The sequence below is a fragment of the Dermacentor variabilis genome, chromosome 2 (assembly GCF_050947875.1).
Source record: "Dermacentor variabilis isolate Ectoservices chromosome 2, ASM5094787v1, whole genome shotgun sequence".
NCBI classification, from domain to species: Eukaryota; Metazoa; Arthropoda; class Arachnida; order Ixodida; family Ixodidae; genus Dermacentor; species Dermacentor variabilis.
The window spans coordinates 65,518,201-65,538,768 of NC_134569.1; positions in this window are offsets into that span (position 1 = coordinate 65,518,201).

Below are 20,568 nucleotides of genomic sequence, written 5' to 3' on the forward strand. Positions count from 1 at the left end.
AGATAGGAGTTCGCAAGGCGAATGCACTTGTAACGAATTCGCAGGATGACATCAGTTTCGAGATATTAATTCCCAAACTTGTGGAGAAATGCATAGGCATTCCAGTTACTTTCTTAATAAAACGTCGTTTTATGCATTGAAGAAAACCAGTAACTGGAACGCCAATGCATTTCTCCGCCAAGTTCGGGAATTAATATCTTGAAACTAGTGTCGTCCTGAGAATTCATTCCAAATGGATCCGCCTTGCGAATTCCGCGGCTAGAATTTGTAAATTGCAATATGGGTCATTAGCTAACTATATAAAAAGTTAATTAGCTAAATTTTATTAATTAGTTGATTATACATTTCAATTTTTGTGTGCTAGTAGTGTCCGCCGCTTCGAATATAGGCACTTTATGAACTACAATTGTGCTATCTGCCACAGGCAACCTTTAAGAATTTTTGAAAGTGCTCGTTGAAACATCATCTACAGGATAGCTAACTGGAGATATCATTTTGTGGACCATGCTGTATTTCCTTCAGTCTTAACTCTCTTTCCTGTGTGGCAGCGAATCGGATGCCGACTCTGTTAACCTCTTTGCTTTTCCTTTGCCCGCCTTTCTATCTCTGTATGGCTCAAAGATAAAAGCTAGCAGGTTGTCCTACTTTCTGCTCGCAGCTGTCAAATAGCTGCGGAACTAACTCTTTGTTGACGTGTAATTTGCACATTCATTTATAGATTTGTTCTCACTGAAAAAAAGTCGGTGTAACGTCTTTAAGCTGGGCTTCATTATATTCACAGCGCGCTCTCCAAGGTTAAAAAAAAAGCATGTGCAGCAAACGCTAGAAAGCACGCTGTCAGTGTTTATAGAGAAATCACAATCGTGAAACAAGTATAACCTAAAACGCTTAATGTCGCGTTCCGTTAGGGCTGTGTTACTTTCGCTATACACTACTTCGAAAAGCAGCCGCTACACTTTGTTGCTTCTTGCCAGGACGCATGTTAATCTGGTTACGCTCCTAGTCTTAAATTACGCGCAGTCATATCCGGTATCGTCCAGCACTAAGAAGGCAAACTTCCTGTCAAAAGGCAAAATTCCGTGACATATAGATACCGGGTTGCTTAGAGGTCGCTCTTCAATCTTCGCAACTGAAGTTTCAATGCCGATGTCGAAGTGAACAAAACTCAATGCGCGGTTTGATAACTAATACGAAGGTTTCACTGTTCAGTTTATTTGAGCGAGTGCGCAGCCTTGCTTTGGCGGTGGCAGCTACGGAACCTCGTAGCCACCAGACTTCAGAAAGTTTGGTCCTGGGAGGCCTACAAATTCGTTATCGACGCAGCCACACAAGCGTGAAAAACTTGGGACTCCTTCCTTCACACGATCCCAAATTAAGGGGACCCTGGCGGAAGCGAGGACTACCAAGTGGGCGGGATGGGTGTGGCGTGTGGGGCGATGAGTACAGAGGAGCGGCGACTCCGGTGTTGGGGCGATCCGGTCCAGGTACACGGTGCGAGTGCTACAAGACGAGAGAGAGACAGGGAAAGCAGCACGTTGAGCGTGAGCAGCACAAGTTACCGAACTATAGGGAGGTGGGGAATGACCCCCCCCCCCCCCACATTTCCCTGGTGATCGTTAAAAACCCATCAACTGCAGGGCGCCACACTGCTGCTTTCTCCTCCCGTTTCCTACCCTAGGCACGCGCAACCCCTTTTCTTCGCATGCGGGTCCACTCGGCAAACACTGGGTTCGCGCGCGGAATGCAACGAGGGAAGTCCACTCCCCGCTCATCGTCGCCGCGGCCGCGCGCTGAAAGGAAACCGCTGACTGAGCTAGCCGGGGGAACGGAAGCGGGGAAGCAAGGGAGGTGAACAAGCGTGCCGAGAAAGGAAGGGAAAGTGCGCGTGACTAGGCATGCAAATTGGGCTGTTGCAAAAATTCGTGCAGTGAGCTGCATGGGAAACGTGCCTGGCGGCGACTGTTCTACGACGAAGCCATCGTCGTCCCGTCTTCGCCGCTGTCGCCTGTCGAATTATCCTTGGTGCCCGTGTCCCTTCGATCGGTTGGGCCATTGTCCACGCGCTGTGGGGCTTGCGCAGTCTCGTTTCGTGCACAGTGCGATTTTGATGGGAATGTATTACCTTCCGACTATTTTGCATAGGCTAGCTGCGTGCCGGCATTTTTGACTTGGAAAGTGTCCGTGAGGGAAAACAGCACTCCCCAGAGCGTTTGCACAGACATCGGGATAAGGTAGGAGGTTGCCGTTGGGGTGGAGCGGAATCACTATATGAAATCAAGTAGGATTTTTATGTTTATGACAACGTGCTATCAGAGTTACCTATTTTTTTATGCCAAGCGACTTTCGAAGCAACATGGCAAAGTGAAAGTGGACGGCATCAAAGCACAGCGCATGAAGCAGCAGAAGAGCATAGTGTATACGTAAATTTATAACTACAATAGGAAGCATGGATTGGTCGTTAGCTTCCACGCCTTTGCTGCGACGACGTTCTGCCTCTGTGCACAGCGACAAGCTCAGGTGTGACTGCTTGATCAGCAAGATATTTTCTATATTGTTCGTATTGAAGCAAATGCAAACGAATTAAATTTGGTGGAAGAAGTACTTCTTTCTACACGTTTCGTAAAATAGAGGCTAAAGCCTAAAAGTAATTAAGAATAATAAAGTAGTTTATACAAGTTATCTAGATCCAGCAATAAGTGTCCACTGAAGTGTGCTCATAATAATGATCTAGAACCGTTGGATAGCGGAAAAAAGAAAAAAAGAAAAGGAAGTTATGGATGTTAGCTAGGAGATCTTCCGGTTGGCAACACGATCCTGGGAGGAGCAACAAGAGAACAAGGGTGAAAAAAGGACGTTTTGTGCATTGAAGTGCTGGCCACGAAAACAGACTTTCGGTGGCTTAGTGATATTCTAGGTAATTTGTTGTAGTCGATAAGCTCGCGTGCGGAGCTACTCGAAGCGCAGCGCTCATAGCGCAGCACTCGACGCATTGACGCAATTGATACGGCCTTGCACTTCTGAGCTTGACGGAGCGGGTTCCATACTCGCGCATTTTGACGAGAGGCTGCATACGAAAACGTGCCTATGCCGTACTTTTAGTCCATGTTAACGAACCCCAAGCAATCATAAATTATTTCAGACCCCCCCCCCCCCCATCCCCCGGCTGATAACATCATAATCCATTGAGCAGTTTTGGGACAGTATACAGGGTGATTTAATTAAGAATATTTTTGACATTTTTCCTTGGTTAGGTTCCTGTTATCCACAGGAAACCGAAACAGGGTGTCTTACTATAACAAAAAGGGCAAGAAGTGCGCACCTTTGGCAGTGCATGCTGATCAATAACCCGAAAGATGGAGAGAGAAAGTGAAGTAAATGTGACGTATAACACCAGTTTATGACTGGAGGAGCGAACAAAAAGAAGTGCGTGCCATGGTACGTTTACTTCATTCTCTCTTTCTTGCGTGCGCCATCTTCGGGGTCAGGTAAGCACGCTGCGTTAAAGAAAGCAAAGAAACAAAAAAGAAGACAAAAAGAAAGGAAGACTACAAAAGCTTTTTTTTTACTGCTCTTTAATGCATCAGCGCGGAAAAAGATATCACTGTCCATAAATATAACATATATTTCGCAGTAGCAAGCCGTGCTTTCGCCTCCTCTCGGCTTGTGTCGCGTGCGGGCGCGTGAGGTTGTCGTAAAAACGTGTCCCGACAGCAGCAGCAACCCCATTAGGCGGGCAGAGGGAAAGGGGAGCGGGCGGCGGGGGAGGAGAGGAGTCTACGGGCTGCGGGATGTACGAAGGCTGGCGCCCCGCGCTTGCGTGAGCGCTTTATAATCCTCGTAACAACTCGGCGCCCACACCCTGCAGTATCCAGGGTGCCGGGAGTTCGGGGGGGGGGGGGGGGGGGGGTCCGAGCGACTCGTGCGCCGAGAGGAGGCTCAAACGGCGCCTGCGTCATTTGCCAGGCGTTGGAGCCGAGCCGCGTGATTTACAACCAGGGGTCGCAGAGAAAGAGAAAGAGAGAGCACTCAAACAACTCCCTTTCGTGCGTCTGAACCATTAAAAAAAGAGAGAAGCGGAAAGAAAAAAGTGACGGGAAGAACAGTAGCCCATGTGGCAACCCGATAGCGTTTGCCGCGTTCAGTATACGTGCACTTGATACGACTACGTGCTCTTTCGTGCGACGATTGGCGGAAACGTTAACGTAAGAGCCACTTGAGAGGTCTGCAAATCTAGCCTCACATGACTTTCATGACAGAAGGGACACCACCCTTACATTTATTAAGGCGAAAGCCTTAGATGGCTCATGAGTCCAAAAATTTACCGTCTGGTGTTATCGCACGAAAGTTCAACAGCACCAAAATTGGGGATCGTACCCTCGGCCTTTGGTGGGAGTCGAGCCCACGAACGTTGGTGTCAATTACGGCAGTACTAATTAAGGTACAGTTACTTATTACAGAGTTAATTAAGGCACTCGAAATCACGACCTTTGGCGGGAGTCGAAGCCTCGACCTCTGGCGGGAGTCGAACCCACGGCATTTGGCGTCATTTTTGTATTATTTAAATGAAAACAAAAAGGGACGTAGTCACCCTATAATGGTGACGGCTACTCCTTTTCGTATACCGGAAACAACAATATAGAAGCTATATGTAAGAAAATGAAAAGAAACCTTGTCATAGAGTCAGAATTCCACAGTGCACAGTCCTATACACCCATGAACAAATAAAAAAGGCAAATGCAAGCTGCACCAGTATGAATTAGTAAACAAAGTCATAAACACACACAAGCGGCCGTCCTGTAGACTGCTATGAGCACGTAAACAGATGAGGAATTACAAAGAGTTAATTTAATACACACACAGAATACAAAAAAAAGTATAACACGTAATATACAAGCGCTAATAATTACAAATAATAGAAGTTATGGTAACATCCTGTGGCTATTATGTGCGATATCTAGCACTTGTTAAGGATGCCAGTCACTTCATAACAATGTTCAAGTTTCTTCAATGCTTTTCGCTGTGCCGTTTTCGATGGCCATGGGGCCAGCAATTTTGCGAGTGAAAAAGGCCGGTGAGGATCAATAGAGTGTAGCTCTTGTTCTAGCTGCCGTCATTGCGTCGCGTATATCGGGCATTCGAGGATGGCAAACATCCTCATCATCATGGCCACAGAAGCAAGCCCGGGAAGAAGCCCAGCTTGGAAATAGGAAATGTGGTGTACGCTGACCCAAGACGCAGTCGATGAATTACTGTCTCGGTTGTTTCCGAAATTTCTACATACAGCTGGTATTTGAGCTGAGGGTACACTTCGTAAATAATCGATTCCTCAGTATTTTCATTGAACCAGGTTGATATACACAAGTTCTTCTCCAGTACTCCTAATATGCGTTACGTCTCCATTGCTGATAAATGAATGAGTTGAATTTCTGCATCTCTATGGGTCGATTTTGCCAACAAGTCCGCTAATTCTTTGCCTGCTATACCAAGATGTCTCAGGGCTCACTCTAATATGACTTAATGTTTTCTTTCAGTAGCCTGAGTAGAACTGTTCAGTACTGCATATGTTATTTGTTCGTGTGGTAGGCTGTTATCAATATTTTTAAGACATGCTAAATAAAGCCTTTAAGGAGTCCGTACAAATTACCCACTTTTTTAGTGTTTCATATGTTTTGATAAAATAAGTGGCATGAAGAATTGCCACAAATACTGCTATTGTTGGTGACGACGTGCGTCCTAGTCGACAAGCATACTCTACCTGTAAGGACGGTATAGCATAAGCTGCAGTCGTACTTTATTTGATTGCAGAACCATCCGTGTACACGTGAATAAATTCCTGGCACTTGTCAAATAGCTGTGCTAATAAAGGCAACGTCAATTAAAGTACAGTCAATCAATATATAGTTAACTAAGGCACTTGAGCCCACGACCTTTAGTGGGAGTCACACCATGACTTTTGGTGTTAAGACAAAAATAATTAACGTACACTTAATGAGGATAGAGTTATTTAAGACACTAGAACACACGGCATTTGGGTTTTATTAGGACGAAGTTAATTAGGTCACAGTTAATTAAGGTAGAGTTAGCGCACTCGAACCCACGACCTTTGTTGGGAGAAAATAAGTAATAGGAAGTAACAACGCATTCGAATGACAATGTCAAGTAATTTAATCGCTGTCTTGTGAGTGCACAGGCTTTCACCTACATCCTCTTTAGCGTATGCTAGTGATTGACAGCTTTTCTTACCTGAATTTGTTCTGTTAGCATTTAACCGTACAAAATATTCCGGAAGTGTGAGAGAGGGAGAAAGATAAACGAGATGCTAAAGGCAGGGAGGTTAACCGGAAGATAGATATCCAGTTTGCTACCCTGTACTGGGGATGGGGTAAGGGGAGACAGAAAGAAAAAGAAGAAATACACACACATAATTATAGGCAGGCGAAAAAAAAAGAACGAACACACAAAGGATGGGGTAACAGTCGTTCAGACAGGTCGCCTGACCAGAGGAACTTCAGCAGCATGTTTGTCACTTCTGGCGTGACGACTGCATCAGTCGGCACTACAAGATCGTCTGCTCAGAAAGCGGCCGGTCGTCAAGGCGCGCCAACGCAGCCACGAGTGAGTGTCTCTGGGAGCTGCAAGAGCGAGGACAATAACAGAGGATATGCTCGATTGTGTACTCGCTGCCGCAACCATCACAGCTAGCACGGTCAGCCATTCCAAGGCGCGAAGCCAATGCATTCGTAAAAGATACTCCAAGCCACAATCGGCAGAGAACAGTCGCCTCGATTCAGGATAGTCCAGATGGAACGCGTGGTCAGAGGGATGGGTCCAGGCAGTGCAGCCGAGTATGCCGGAAACCTGGCGTGTTCCACAAGGATAGTGTGGCATCACGCCGAGTATACGAAGCTTTGTTGCAGCATCGGTTCTTGGCAGCGGGGTGCATTCCTTCCAGTACATTCGTGAGCCCTCTTGGCAGCAGCATGTTATTGCCCATGATACCGCAGTGGCCTGGCGACCACTTAAGAGTGATGCGATGTCCTTTCTCCGGGAGTGAATACATAAAGCGCAAAGGCGATCGGGCGCCTGCCTGAAATATAAGGCCAGAGTGACACACGCATTGACGTAACTTTTGTGCTGAAAAGAAATCAGCAGCAGCTTTTACAAGACAGAAGTGCATTCTATCCGCCTGCACTTCTTTCAGGAGGTGCAGCACCTAGCTATCCGCTACACCAGGGCAGCATGACGACGCCTGAACGCCACCATTTGTTTCATACATGTGCAGGATGCTTGAAGAATGAGTTCACAGCATGCCTTGCACTCGCGGGAGGATCAGCGCAAGGCTCGTGCAGTAGGTGCCAGGCCAGTTATATACGAGCACTCAACGGGCACGGCGTCACAGTGAATAATAGGAGGGTTTTCATTGACGCCATCGTAGCCGCCATCTTTGGACACTCGAAAAGCTGCGCAAACATAAAAGGCAGCAGCACGACAGGCTCGTCTTACACTGAACGACAATTCAATAACAGCTGGGATCCGGCGAAAAAACGGCCACCGTGAAAAAGTGAAACAACGCACGCGCGATATGACGTCACTGACGTCATCGTTGCCAACACATTCAGGTAATAGCGCAGTAAGAAGCTGTGCCCCTGGCGTCAGACGAAAACGATTTACGCTCGATGACAACTTTCCGCTGCTGTGAAAGGAAAGCCGCGCGGGTGGAATCTCGCCCATGTGTTACTGCGCGAAGTAGTCCGGTCTGGCTTGACCCCGCCTGCTTATAATCTAACTAAATCGGTGTAGATCAATACTTGCGACGGTTCCGCATACATAGCGAAACGCGGACGAACAAAGCGAGGACATGAAAGTCAAATTTAACGCTATTTGGTGTAGTTCGTCGCATCTCAATGTAAGTGAAGAAGTAAATAAGGAGCGTATGTTTTCTGTTCCCCAGCTTCACCAAACGCGAATGGGAGATTGGGACACCTTTACCGGGAGCGCTGTCTCGACAGCCTGTTTTGCCTCCGTATTCAAAACCCTTTCACCCACCCCTTTCAAAAGTTGTCTGCAAATATACATTCACGAACAGCAGGGCGAATTTAATGGGTCTCACAGCCCCTTTTATTGTCTGTCTGGGTGCTCGGAGGTTTGTTAACCCTGCAATGCCCAATGTGTCATACATGCTACGCGGCACCGCAAAATACCGCAAAATTCTGATTTAAGCACGGCAAAGTTGACAAACAGCGTATAGCAGTGTTTTTAATGTGCTGGAGACAGTTATAAGCTTTTGATATAACTTAGAAGAGCAATTACTGAATAGAGAGAGAGAGAGAGAGAACAAATGATAAATGAAAGGTAGGGAGGTTAACCAGGACTGAGCCCGGTTGGCTACCGTACACTGGGTAAAGGAAAATGGGGACGGAAAGATTAAAAGAACAATTACTTACTGTACTAGTCAGGTTATAACTCATATAGCATTTTATTTATTTATTTTTACTCTACAAGTGTACTCACCATGGCCAGAAATAAAGGGGAACAAGTTCTAACTGTCAATAAAGAGCGCTTGTACAGGATGGCAAATAAACAATTTCAAGTTCAAGTTCAAGTTTCGTTCAGCTAAATGAGACTCGCGTGAACGTAACGCCAACTGCTTTATTGCCGTAGCGTTTTTCCTATTACCTCATGTATCGGTCAACAGTTTATAGTTTCTGATTGAGCCGGTGTCACAATAGTTGTCAACATTTACAATTTCCTCCAGGTTAATAGCATCACGACAACATGTCTTCTACACTTTGTGGTGAGTCGGGGCGGGTCAGGAATGAAAGACTAAAAAAATCAGACGGAAAAGAAAGAAAGAAAACAAAATGAAGAGGGCGAGTAGCGCAAAATGATCGAAAATAGTTCAAACCGCGTGGTACTGCCTGGCTCAACCTGCAAGCCTCGTATGTCATCCAGGAGTAAAAAACAAACCCAAGACAGCACGTTGCACTTTTGATGACGACGGTTCGCGTCCGTGGCGCGCACCAACACGCTGTGAGGCCATCAAAAATGAACTTAGTGAACTCCATTTCTCGGAAGCCGCGCCAGCCCGATTGCAGGCGCACCAGCGCTCGTAAACTCGAACTCGGCTTACCTGTGCCAGCGGCACACGCTCCGTCGGGTTGCGGCACCAAATGCGGTCCAGCGAGAAATATCGATCACAGCTGGTTAAATAAAAGAGGCAGAAAGAAAGACGCGACAGCGGCAACGAGAAAGGCAGCCTAATAAAAATAAAAAAGAAAGAAAACGTCCGACCCAGCGATGCGTGATCAGCCTGTTCTGCGGCCTTTACTCGTAAATCCTATGCAATTGGGCAAAAGGAAACTGCCCCATGAAACAATAGTCCCACGTTTCGAGTACCGCGTGTGTCTCTCCTTTCTGGGTTTTCAAATTAATCCAGGTGACTCGACCGCTCCGTGCGGCCGAGGCAAAGACAGGAAAATTGCAGAGTAAGAATAAAAACAAAACGACAAAAGAGTGCGAGAGAGGGTGAGAAGGCGTTCCCTTCGCTATAATTGGAAACTCAAGAGCGGATTTGGCTAACTGAATTTTTGACGCGGAAGTCGGACGAAAGCAGAGACGAAGTTCTATTAAATTTTAAACCGAGCCGCGTATATTGGCAGTGGAGGCAGCAATCATCACGACCACTATATAATTTTCTCTGACAATGGTGTCCGGGAAAACGGAAGAAGCACGCTTCACTTGACTCGAAGGCAGCTTCGAGTCTGGGAGAAATTGTCTTTGACGAGGAAGAGACCCGCATATACTGAAGCGGCGGGAAACCGGCCGCCCACTTTGGTTTCGAGATGAGACTGAAGCTTTTGTATCCGGGGCAAGAAAAAAATTGAAGATGTTGAAAGAAGAGAACACAGTTGCCGAGAACGTCAATTTCGCTTATAATTAAAACATTAGACGTGCTTCACGGATCTCGTTGAAATGAGAAGTTTCGCGCGATAAGTGCCTTCCGATCCGATTTACCTTCAACGAATCGGCTAAGACGCGAAGGATCAAAATGAAAAATGTCGTATTCACCAGGACCCATGTGGCCGTATAATGAACGAACTCAATAACGAACAGCTTTTCAATATGCCGACTTCACTGACGAGGCGCATATTAATTTCATGACTTCACCATGGACGTGGTCGAGTATATCTCGAGTGCAGGGGTCTCTAATGGCAGTTATTAGAACTTGCAGTTCAATATAGACTTTTTTTTCATTTTGCTTGCTTGGAGCTCTCCTTCTTTTTGAGTCAAGTAGCCGATTTGAAGAACTAAGAAAACGCTCGAAGTAATTCATGCCGCTAAGTGATATATATTTGCATAAAAATAGATCTTATTTTCGGAGCTTAGAAAGCCCCGATGGTTTAGTAACGTTAGGGTAAAAAATGATGTCTAATATTAATAAGAAGAAACCAATAATATGCGTTATGGACTGTACGAGACATAATGAAAACACCATTTTAGGTGCATGCATCAACTTGGAATGTTCGGCACGTCGACTGCTAGCCGCTACTTATTTGCATGCGCGCGTGCTGCGCACATAGTCTTTAAGTATGTTTGCTCCGTGGTTGAATCGCAGTTTTCATAGATGGTGATTTGCATTTTTTAGCCATGTAGAGACTTATCAGGTTCTGCAATAGAAATTGGTCACTGCATGCGCCGAGAGCGAAATGTGTGAGCTTCGCGCTCTACGCTCTTCACACACAAAAAAAAAGAAGTCATTTTGAGTCGTTTTAAATAAGTTAATTGGTCGCGGCGATATCCGAACGCAACCCTTTGGGAAATCCTTGTAGCGGTGAGCGGATCATTGATCGTGATATCACGAAACATAATCGAGGTGGCTTGAGATCACTCAGAAGCTGGAAAGAAAATCTTAAACGCGCACATGATATCGCAGAATACAATAGATCCTAGGTGTATGATCGCATGACTGTCACTTAGGGGTCATGCGACCATCCTTGGCTGTTTCTGAGGTGCCCTTCTATTATGCGGATATCTCATTGCGCAGAAATAATTTTGCATTGCAAGTGAATTTTTGGGCTTTGGTACTTTGATTATCTGCTATAAAATGGAAGCGGAAGTAGAGTATTACAAGAGAATCATGCGTAGCATCGTAGTCGCTATACACAGGACGTCGCAAAACTGAATTGTCTGGCGGCTTATATACCGCACTCTTTAGGGTGGTGTAGTTAGCTTGACGGAAGGTAGTGACCATTATTCTTTACAAATATAGAAAAGAACGCAAACATCATCTGTGCCTCTTAAACATAACTGAAAATTATTGGTTTAATTCTCACGTGCGTGATAATTCAAAAATGCAATTCGTATTAAAATACCACGTTTTGAATGATACCACGAAAAAGAAGAACTCTTGTGTATACACGGCGATTCTGCGAGCGCGCAGTCACTCATACTGACTCACCTTGTTTAACTAAACTTAGCAAATATGTTGTATTTGATACAGAACTGAACATGAAGTAAAAGGTAGTACAAGTCCGAATGCGTAGAAGTGGTTAACTACAGTCACGAGAACTAGCCAATTTTAAGTTCATCGTACAGGAATGCAGGCATTTCTATATAACCAGTGTGACAATCGCAGAAAGTTGACTTGCGCAACAGCAGCGCCAGCAGAATGGGCAGAACAAAAGCCGAACAAAAAGCACCGTGGATGCACCAGAACATAGACTGAGTCTCGCGCTCCGTTCACCAATAATAGGAATGTTCAGTGCGTTTTGTGCAAAATATGTGACATCGGAGGGCAATATATTAACATTTCACGGCTGTCAGTGCGTTTCATTAGCAAAGAATTCGCCCGAATCGCCCACAGCGAAGCGCCGCTGTGTACATTTCACTTCGCGCCGCCGACCGCCCATCCACACTAACGCGACGGTGCTGCCATCTATAGCCCGATCTCGCCGCCAATACCCGTTTGCTTTTTCTTTGTTAAAGAAAAAATTAATGCTTATTTCATCATGCTTTCTTTCTTTTTTGCAAGGCTGACTACTCTATTACGCGTTACCCTATTTGAATTGTGAATGATGAAAGGTCTTCATTAAATGCTAAGGAAATATGTCCTGAGACTATAGGTATGAATTGGCATGAGTTTCTCCGTTGAGCGGTAGCCAAGTCGTTGTCGTGTGAGGTCGTGAAGTACATTTTGATCGGTTTCTTTAAGTTTATATTTATGTCCTTGCAACAGCACCAGATGGTTGGCCTATGTTCCACAGTTGGTTTGGGCCATTTTTTTCAAGAAAATTTTTGTATCATCGGGGCCATCACCATCATAATCATCATCAAACAGAAAGTTGTAGGTTAATAGTTGCAGGTAATAAAAAAACTAGTAGGGCTTCTAGAGCAACTCTGGTTGACATCGGATGGTACTAGGGTCAAATAATCTTGTTTTCAGTAAGAGTGTGGCTATAAAGTTTGTTGAAGGAGGAACAGAACGCTTCTTCTTATGAATTGATACGAGGATCAGCACGCAAAAGAGGCGCAATCGTTTCTAGGAATGCCTAAGCTTCGCATTCTAAACTTCTTAAGAGGAAGTCCACATTCCTAAGAGAAAAGAGTAATCATTTGTGAATGATGCACTAGGCCATAGAAAACGTATGAGAGTTACGCCACGTGGTAGTGAGAAAGTGCTTAAGTGAAAACACATCGCTATGTATGCTATGCGTCCCAAGTTAAGTGCTGATGCTGAATACAGAGTCAAGTAGCGGAGCAGTCCTGACACAGCCATGGTCTAAAATTATGCAGCAGCCTACATGCATGTCCTAAAGCACAAAAGTAGTTCACGCAATCATTTTTCTTTCTAATTATTTGCGTACAAAGAAATAGTTATTCTTACTATACGAGTGTACACTAATCTGTAATGCTACTAATTTGACACCCATAAACATCTGAAAAAAAAATTGACGCTAAATCATTCGGTAATTTCCTTGGAAGATTATAAGTATTACTCATGAGCCGGTACTTTGCTAACTAAACTAACCGATGCCATATTAAATAATAGCCGTTTTGAACTCGCAACAAGGGTGCGAAGATCGGTCACTCCGTAAACATCCACATTTACGAGCAACTCGAAACGGACGATTAGGTGGCAAGAAAACAAGCCAGCGCTATACTGTATTCATCGTACTTGGCTATCTTACGCTGTTCATTTAAAAGAATTTTCCAGATGACCTATATATTCAACAAAAAATAACTAGTTTCTGCTGGCGTCACCTCAGGGGCGAAGATCGTTGTTTTTTGGCTCAGAGTTTAAGGGTAGCGGACACAGAGCTATTTTTACAGCGGCCAACCGTATATTACTGAGCTGCTGGTGTCAAGAGCTGACAGAGACATAATGGTTAGCACGCAGTCTGTTTTCTTTTCTTTCTTTCTTTCCCTTACGACAACACCGATGCAACACAATCATTTCTAACGCTTTGTGCTAAGACAGAGCGTTACAAGGTGTCACAGGCTATGGTCGTCCCGTTTCTTACAGACAAGCTAAGATTCAATGACAAGTTCGTAGAGTTTACCTAAAAAAAAGAAAGAAAACTGCATGAATTCGGCCTCGTATCTACGAATAGGTTTCTTAAACATGGAGCACCAAGGACGGCTAATTTAAGCCACCCTAAAAGCACGATGCGAATAGAATTCCCGGTCAGAAAAGCGAGACAGAGACAAAAGCCGATACCAGAAAACGAAAAAAAAAAAGGCCCATAAATCGACGGCCGTTTGCATCGACCGAGCACCACCGCGGCACATCGAACTCGCACGCGTAGTTGACCTGGCGGCGAGCGAAATGCCATCGGGGATCAAGCGGCGCACAGCCAGAGGGCTAGCCGGGCGTAATGCGTTCCCGAAATCCATCAACCGCTTCGTGCGACGAAGCCAACGCTCTCGCGTCGAGGGAAACGCACGCGCGCTCGCCACTAGGTGCCAAGAGGAACAGCGCTCTAATCCTGCTCGGTGAGTCGTACAGGTAGAATGATTACGACAGCGCCCCCCCCCCCCCCCCCCCACTCTCCGCGTCCCTTTCTCTCCTTCCTTAAAAAAACGCCAAAATAATCATTCGGTAGATGGCGCGGAGCTGCAGATCGCACTGAGCACTCATACGGCCGCGCACAAGGCCGTGTATATGGAGAATCGATTATGCGCAAGAAATGAACCCGCCACTCTTCTCCGGAAGAAGTTCGCATTCCCCATCGGAAAACGATCAGGGCGGCAGGGACTTCGGAGCTCGCAATATCTTCTCACCTTGCTTTTATTCGGGTCGCTTCACTGAACACCTCTCCTAAGTTCGACACTCTCCCTTCTAATATATATATACATTTTAATTATTATTGTGTTGAGTAAACTCCTTGCGTACGCTCGCCGCCCGGGGCGACAGGCCGAGAGAAGAGTGGTTTGAATCCTCCTTGATTTTAGGAGTGATTTTCGATGCGAGAGCTAATGGTGGTCAGCGGGGGGAGCAGTCTCGATGGTTGCTCACTGCAGGCGACGTTTATCTGTTTCTCTAACGCTGCCCATACTACAGATGTAGTGTAGCTTGCAGACAGTGGCAAATGACCCTCCGATGCACTATAAGGTGCTCTTAGGGCCGTGTGCGTCATTAATGGACGACCGTCGACTTTTTTCTCTCATTTCTATCGCGATGTAAAATGACGCGCAGACATTTGCGTGTTAGGCCGCGGGGCAAGCGTGGGTAGCCCAACTTTTTGGGTTCTCTTAGGGCGGGCTCCACAGAATAGGTGCGTCTACACTAAACTGCTCCTGTCATGATAAAGCTTTCTGGTTAATTGAATGTCTTCCAACGGAATATCTGCCAAGAATGAAATAGCGCGACACAAAGGGAGCAGAGCAACACGACACAACTCGAGCGCTTCTGGTGTCAAGTCTCGCTGCATGCGCTGTACTAACTGTACTATATGCCGCACTAACTGGCCTGCGCTTCAACTCTTCTGGAATGGCTTCATTTAGGATTATATGCAAACATAGGAGCTCGTACAGTTAGCTACTGAAAAACTTGCTTATTATAATTGTGGCTTGCGAGATCCCTATACATGAAAGGTGGTAATTCTGTTACGCAGATGAAACAAAAGGTCTCCTTAACCTCTGCAAGACGGTTTCCACGAGAAGTGGTATCAAAACATTCTGAGATGGCTCTGTATTGAAGGAAGACATTTTTTATGTCCACTCTTGCATAGCAACACAGCGCTCTCAGCCTTCTTGCCGCTTTGGAAATATGTCCTGGAAGTCATTTTTTCGGAACGAGTCGAGCACCCGTCTGCGATTCGAGCTTGACTTAGGCAATCGTGCCAACATGACGACCTTTGCGCTTCGTTTCTATTTCGGAAAAAAAAGTAAGATAAGTTGAGGTGAAACTTGACAAATGACCCGTCTTATGCGTAGACGATCATCAATAAGTACGAAGCTTAGATGTAAAGGTACCACTCATAGACGAAAAAACAGCTTTTGCAGCAGGTAAAGTCCAAGGCTTCAGGACCAAAAAAAGAAAAAAAGGCTAGGCATGTCCGTAGCTCGAAAAAGTGCATGTTAATTGTGCTTTTTTGTATTCACGGTTCTGTGGATCGGAAATTCGTCACGAATGGCACGACTAGGTACAACAAGTTTTACTGTTGATTTTTTTTTTTCTGGCTGTGTGAGCTTGGTTCACACACCCTGAAACGGACCCTGAAACGGAGGCGGACCAGTCTGGCGCGCACGAAAAGTTGGATGCTCCACGGAGACAGTGCATTCAGTAACAAATCACTCAGCACACGCGAGTTTCTCACCGGAAACAGCGTTGTTTCTACCCTACTCGTCAGATTTGACCTTCCGCTTATTTCGCTCTCTTCTCAAAGTTTAAAACCCAGGTGTAAAGCGACCCCCCTCCCCCATTTACGTGATTTCTTAAATCAAGTTCGAATCGCAGAAGAGTGTTCGACGCAGTTCGGAAGCAATACTTCCAGGACATATTTGCAAAGTGGCAGGAACGCCGGATGCGCCCTTTTACTGTGCAAAGATGTTAGTGAAACGTCAGAGTGTTTGAGTGCACATAAATAAATTACTTTCTTCAAAACAGAACCTGCCTCGAAACGTTTTGAAAAAACCTCGTACTGGTATGTTTTCATTTTTTTTTCTTTATTAGACGTGTGAACATTCTATATTCAGCATTTACCATGACTATACGTGTCCACGCGTGCATTACATTCACAAAAAAAGAAAGGAAAAGAAAGCGCGTGCCTTGGGATGCCAGCTTTTAGCTTCAAGGCCGGGCTACATTAAGCACTCGCGAAAAAGCCTTCAGAAAACATGCTGACGGAAGAGCAAAGGTAAGCCCGCAATAATCCAACAGGAGTGGTAATGAATATTGTGGTACCGTATTTCGCGCGTGTGTGTATTAATGTCTGCGCGTGCTTCTTTTGTTTTGTGTTTTTATTCTTCATGCGGTGTTCCTCGAGGTCTCCCATAGACTTATATTCCACGGGAACTGTGCCACCACCCAACATGGCGGCGCCTGGCCGGCCCGTTTCCAGCCGGATGCGTAGCAGTTTGTATATCGTTCATCCTATTCGCAGGTAGCGAATGATGTATAGATTCGTTAGCCTCCATCTCGCTTCGGCAGCTAGTTTTGTGCGTTATCTCGGCGGTCTTCTTGGGGATTGGTCTTCTTGAGATTGATTCTCCATGACGAGGGAAAAAGGCCTAGCCTACGGCAATACACAGGCTGCTCGCCATTGTAACTGTATTGGACTGCCGTTGCTTCAGGCACCAGGAGCTATCCGTTCATGACAGCTTGCGCCTTGAAACAATTGAAACGCATACATAGACCTACACAAAAGCACGAACGCGTCAAGCGCTGAATGGTGTGAAATAAACAATGGCATAAAAGCACACGTCCTGCATTCTCTTCGTCTCTGTAGAAGCGCAAAACGGTTAAAGAAGCCGACGTCAAACACATGAACAAGTTTTACCTTTATGTCTCCCCTTTGCTCTTGGCACCTCGCGACTTGAGACGATTCAAATACTTTTTTACGTTCACGAATTCACGAACGTCTCTAACTATTTGCTTTTATTGACGTTGCTTGAGGCGCCATAGGCGAGTACATATGCTTCCTATGCTCGTGCGTCAAATTCATTTCATAAATATTAAAAGCGAACTTTTCTTTGCCAACCTCGCTTGGTTTCATCACTGCGGCTGCGGCCTGGCTATTCTATTGCCGAATAGGCCAGCCAATCAGCAGAGTAGAAAAAGAAATGTGGGTGTTTTACGCGCCAAAACCACTTTCTGATTATGAGGCGCGCCGTATTGGAGGGCTCCGGAAATTTCGAACACCTGAGGTTTTTTAACGTGCACCTTAATCTAAGTGCACGGGTGTTTTCGCATTTCGCCCCCATCGCAATGCGGCTGCCGTGGCCGGAATCCGATCCCGCGACCTCGCGCTCAGTAGCCCAACACCATAGCCACTTAGCAACCACGGCGGGTCACAGCAGAGTACGCCACCGCGCGGGCCGCTGGGTTCCTTGCACCACCGCCAGATGGCGCTCGCCTCCGCACAGCCGCGCCAGCGGCGGCGCCGGCCGTGCCAATGAAAGAACCAAAATGAACCAGAAAGTTAGCCTTCGCCCATCTGCGACTGCACGGTAATGAGGAAGTAAACGCTTCTTGTGGATAGAATTGCTTCGAATTGCGCTAGACACGTATGCGCATGCTGCCTCTGAAACCATGATGCGTCCAAGGCGTCCATCGTACTCGCTAGTAGACAGCAACACCACTTAACAATAAATTTGGAGGATGCTTAAGCTTCGCCTTTAAGAGTGGAACGCGATAGCATTAAAAGATCCCCGAATGCTTATTACCCTTCCCGGCAAATGCATCTTATGTAACGGTAATATTTACCGGGGAACGCTGGCGGCGAACGCTATGCAAAAAGGCGAGCTTTTTGGTAGAAACGGGGCCTCTTGCGTGGGGCGCGATGCGGTGGAGGGGAGATCCACCTGGACGCATCAGAACGGCAAGTTGGGCCAGTTGGTTGGGATTCATGGTATGGGTTGTAACAGCGCACACAAGACAAGGACAACAGAAAGAATAAAACGACGACACAGCGCTGTGTCGTCGTTTTATTCTTTCTGTTGTCCCTGTCTTGTGTGCGCTGTTACATCCCGTACCATGAATACCACCTGGACGTGTTGCAGGAACCAGGCGCGCCGCCCCGCGGCCTCTGAGATATGCGCGCGTAAATGTCAGACGCAGTGACCGGTCTATGAATGGTAGGAACATTGGAAAAGGGGTTTGTGTTTAAGTTTCCGCGTAACTGCACTATGTTTTCTCGCGTATTCAAATTACAATCCCACGTAATCATGTCTGTAGGTTGTGTGTAGGTCGTACTTTATGAATTTTCTAACGTATTTTACTTTGAGATATTCTATTAGTTCAGTAACTTCTTTGCGCTAGACGGAGGGTCTGCGTGGTTGGGTTGGCGTAGTTTAGAATGATTTTTGCCGAAACGACGGTCGATGTTGGCCGCCGACGCCGGATTTTCTGCGACACGGGGTCCACTACGCTATTGCGTTAATAGGCTCGTTACAGTTAGTGTGCGCCCGCGAGTAAATGAGTGTGTGTGTTTTTTTTCTTTGTTTTGTGTATTCGCGTTCCGACTCTTTATGCAGTTACACAAAGCTTCGCTGTATGTAGATTCCAACACACGTTGGATCTGCTGCTTTTTTTTACGAGTCGTTAAAGCACAATACCTGAACGGTTTTCTTTATCGTGACTAAACTTCGTCCTACGCAAGGTGACGTGAGCGACAATCCTGCATGCCTCCTTCAGAAAGCATCGTCAGTAATTGTTCAATAACTATCTTGTGAACTTCTTCGCCATGTTGTGTAACTGTGTTCTTGAGCATTTTTAATTAATAATTCATAACCATAGTCTTCCTGGCCTAAACAAATATTTTCATGCCTTCTGGTCCATGCTTCCGAAGTGTACTGTTCTTCAATGAGTAATACATATTTTAATGTCATATACTTGCCGATGCGCGAAAGGACGATACAAGTAAGAACACGAGCGAAAAAGTTCTGTCGTTTGTGTTGTTGCCTGTCCCGTACTTTCGCGCTGTTTACACTACGATGTGTACCAGCCAGACCTAGTCAACGCTCTAGTTCCATGTACTTGCAATCATATTTGTTGCTATTTTCACTGTTCCCATGGTACTCAGCCGCCGCAGCTTTGGCGGTAACTTAGTTTTGTTCAGAAATCAATTAGTTTTAATTTTTTTCTCACTCGGTTTCTTTCATACCTCATCATCTCACTTGGAGTAGTATCACAAGGCTGTCTCTATAGACTAACCTCTGCTGATAACATCAAACATTGTCTCTGTCAATCATGACTGTTTTACTTCCCTTCTTTCCTCTCACCCCTGAAGAAGTGTGTTCTACAATCCTAAATCTAAACGAATTCTAGCGTCGGGATAGATAATATTTCTGCTTATCACTTAAAGCTTGCTGTCTCATATTTTGCAGAAGTATTAAGCATTATAACTAATCTCATATTTAAATGCTGTGCCTTCCCTTGTTCACTTAAGAAGGCCAAGTTAATCCTGGAGCATAAAAAAGGTGATATTACAGAAGTCCTAAACTATCGCCCTATCTCTATTCTGTCTTCAATCAGCAAAATTACTGTAAAATTATTCCTGAAACGTATTAACAAGTACCTTGATAAATTTAGGTTGCTAAACATTTTCCAAATCGGTTTTCGTGCAGTGTTAAGAGCGGCCAGCTGCAGTGCAAGTTTCGCCGGCCAGTTGCGACTGTGGCGGCAACTTTCCTGGAGCGTCGCCGCACACCTCTAGTCACGGCGTGACTAAGTCGACTGTGTGTGAACAACAATACGTGCGTCCTCGACTCTCCGTCACTGGAGCGGAGTTTGACGAAGCGGGCTCGGCGGACCAACTATTGTTACTGAGCTCGCGGGGACGTCTACTGAGACCCCTTCCCACGCGCCTACCAAGACGCCAAACAATGGGCAGCCGGCGGGCGCGCTGCAGCTCGGGGAATAAATGCCCCTACGGTGCCGGGTCGTCTCCCCTACGGTGCCTCGTCTCCCCTACGGTGCCCCGTCAACTCGCCTGCGGTGCCTCGTCGTCTCCCCTACGGTGCCTGGTCAACTCGCCTACGGTGCTTGGACGGCCGTTTCCGTCACCTGAGTATCGGGGGAGGACCGAGTGTTTTAAAACCACTGTTGTGTGGCTGCTCAGGACACTCTCTCTCAAGCAGTCATGTTAGACTGATATAAATACTGTAAATAAACCCATATTCCTCTTTCTCAATGAGAAGCAGTCCTTCCCTTCATCAACGTCCTCAGCGTGGATAAGTTGGACGACGGCATGGGCCAGCTACCTTCTAATTCATGCCCGACTCCAATCTTGACAATGGATCACGAGCGATGGGATTGAACCCCCAATCATAACAGCAGGTAGTTCAACCACCTTAGCTTTACTATCATTAACCGATTTCTTAAAGTCTTCCAACGACAACGGCGAT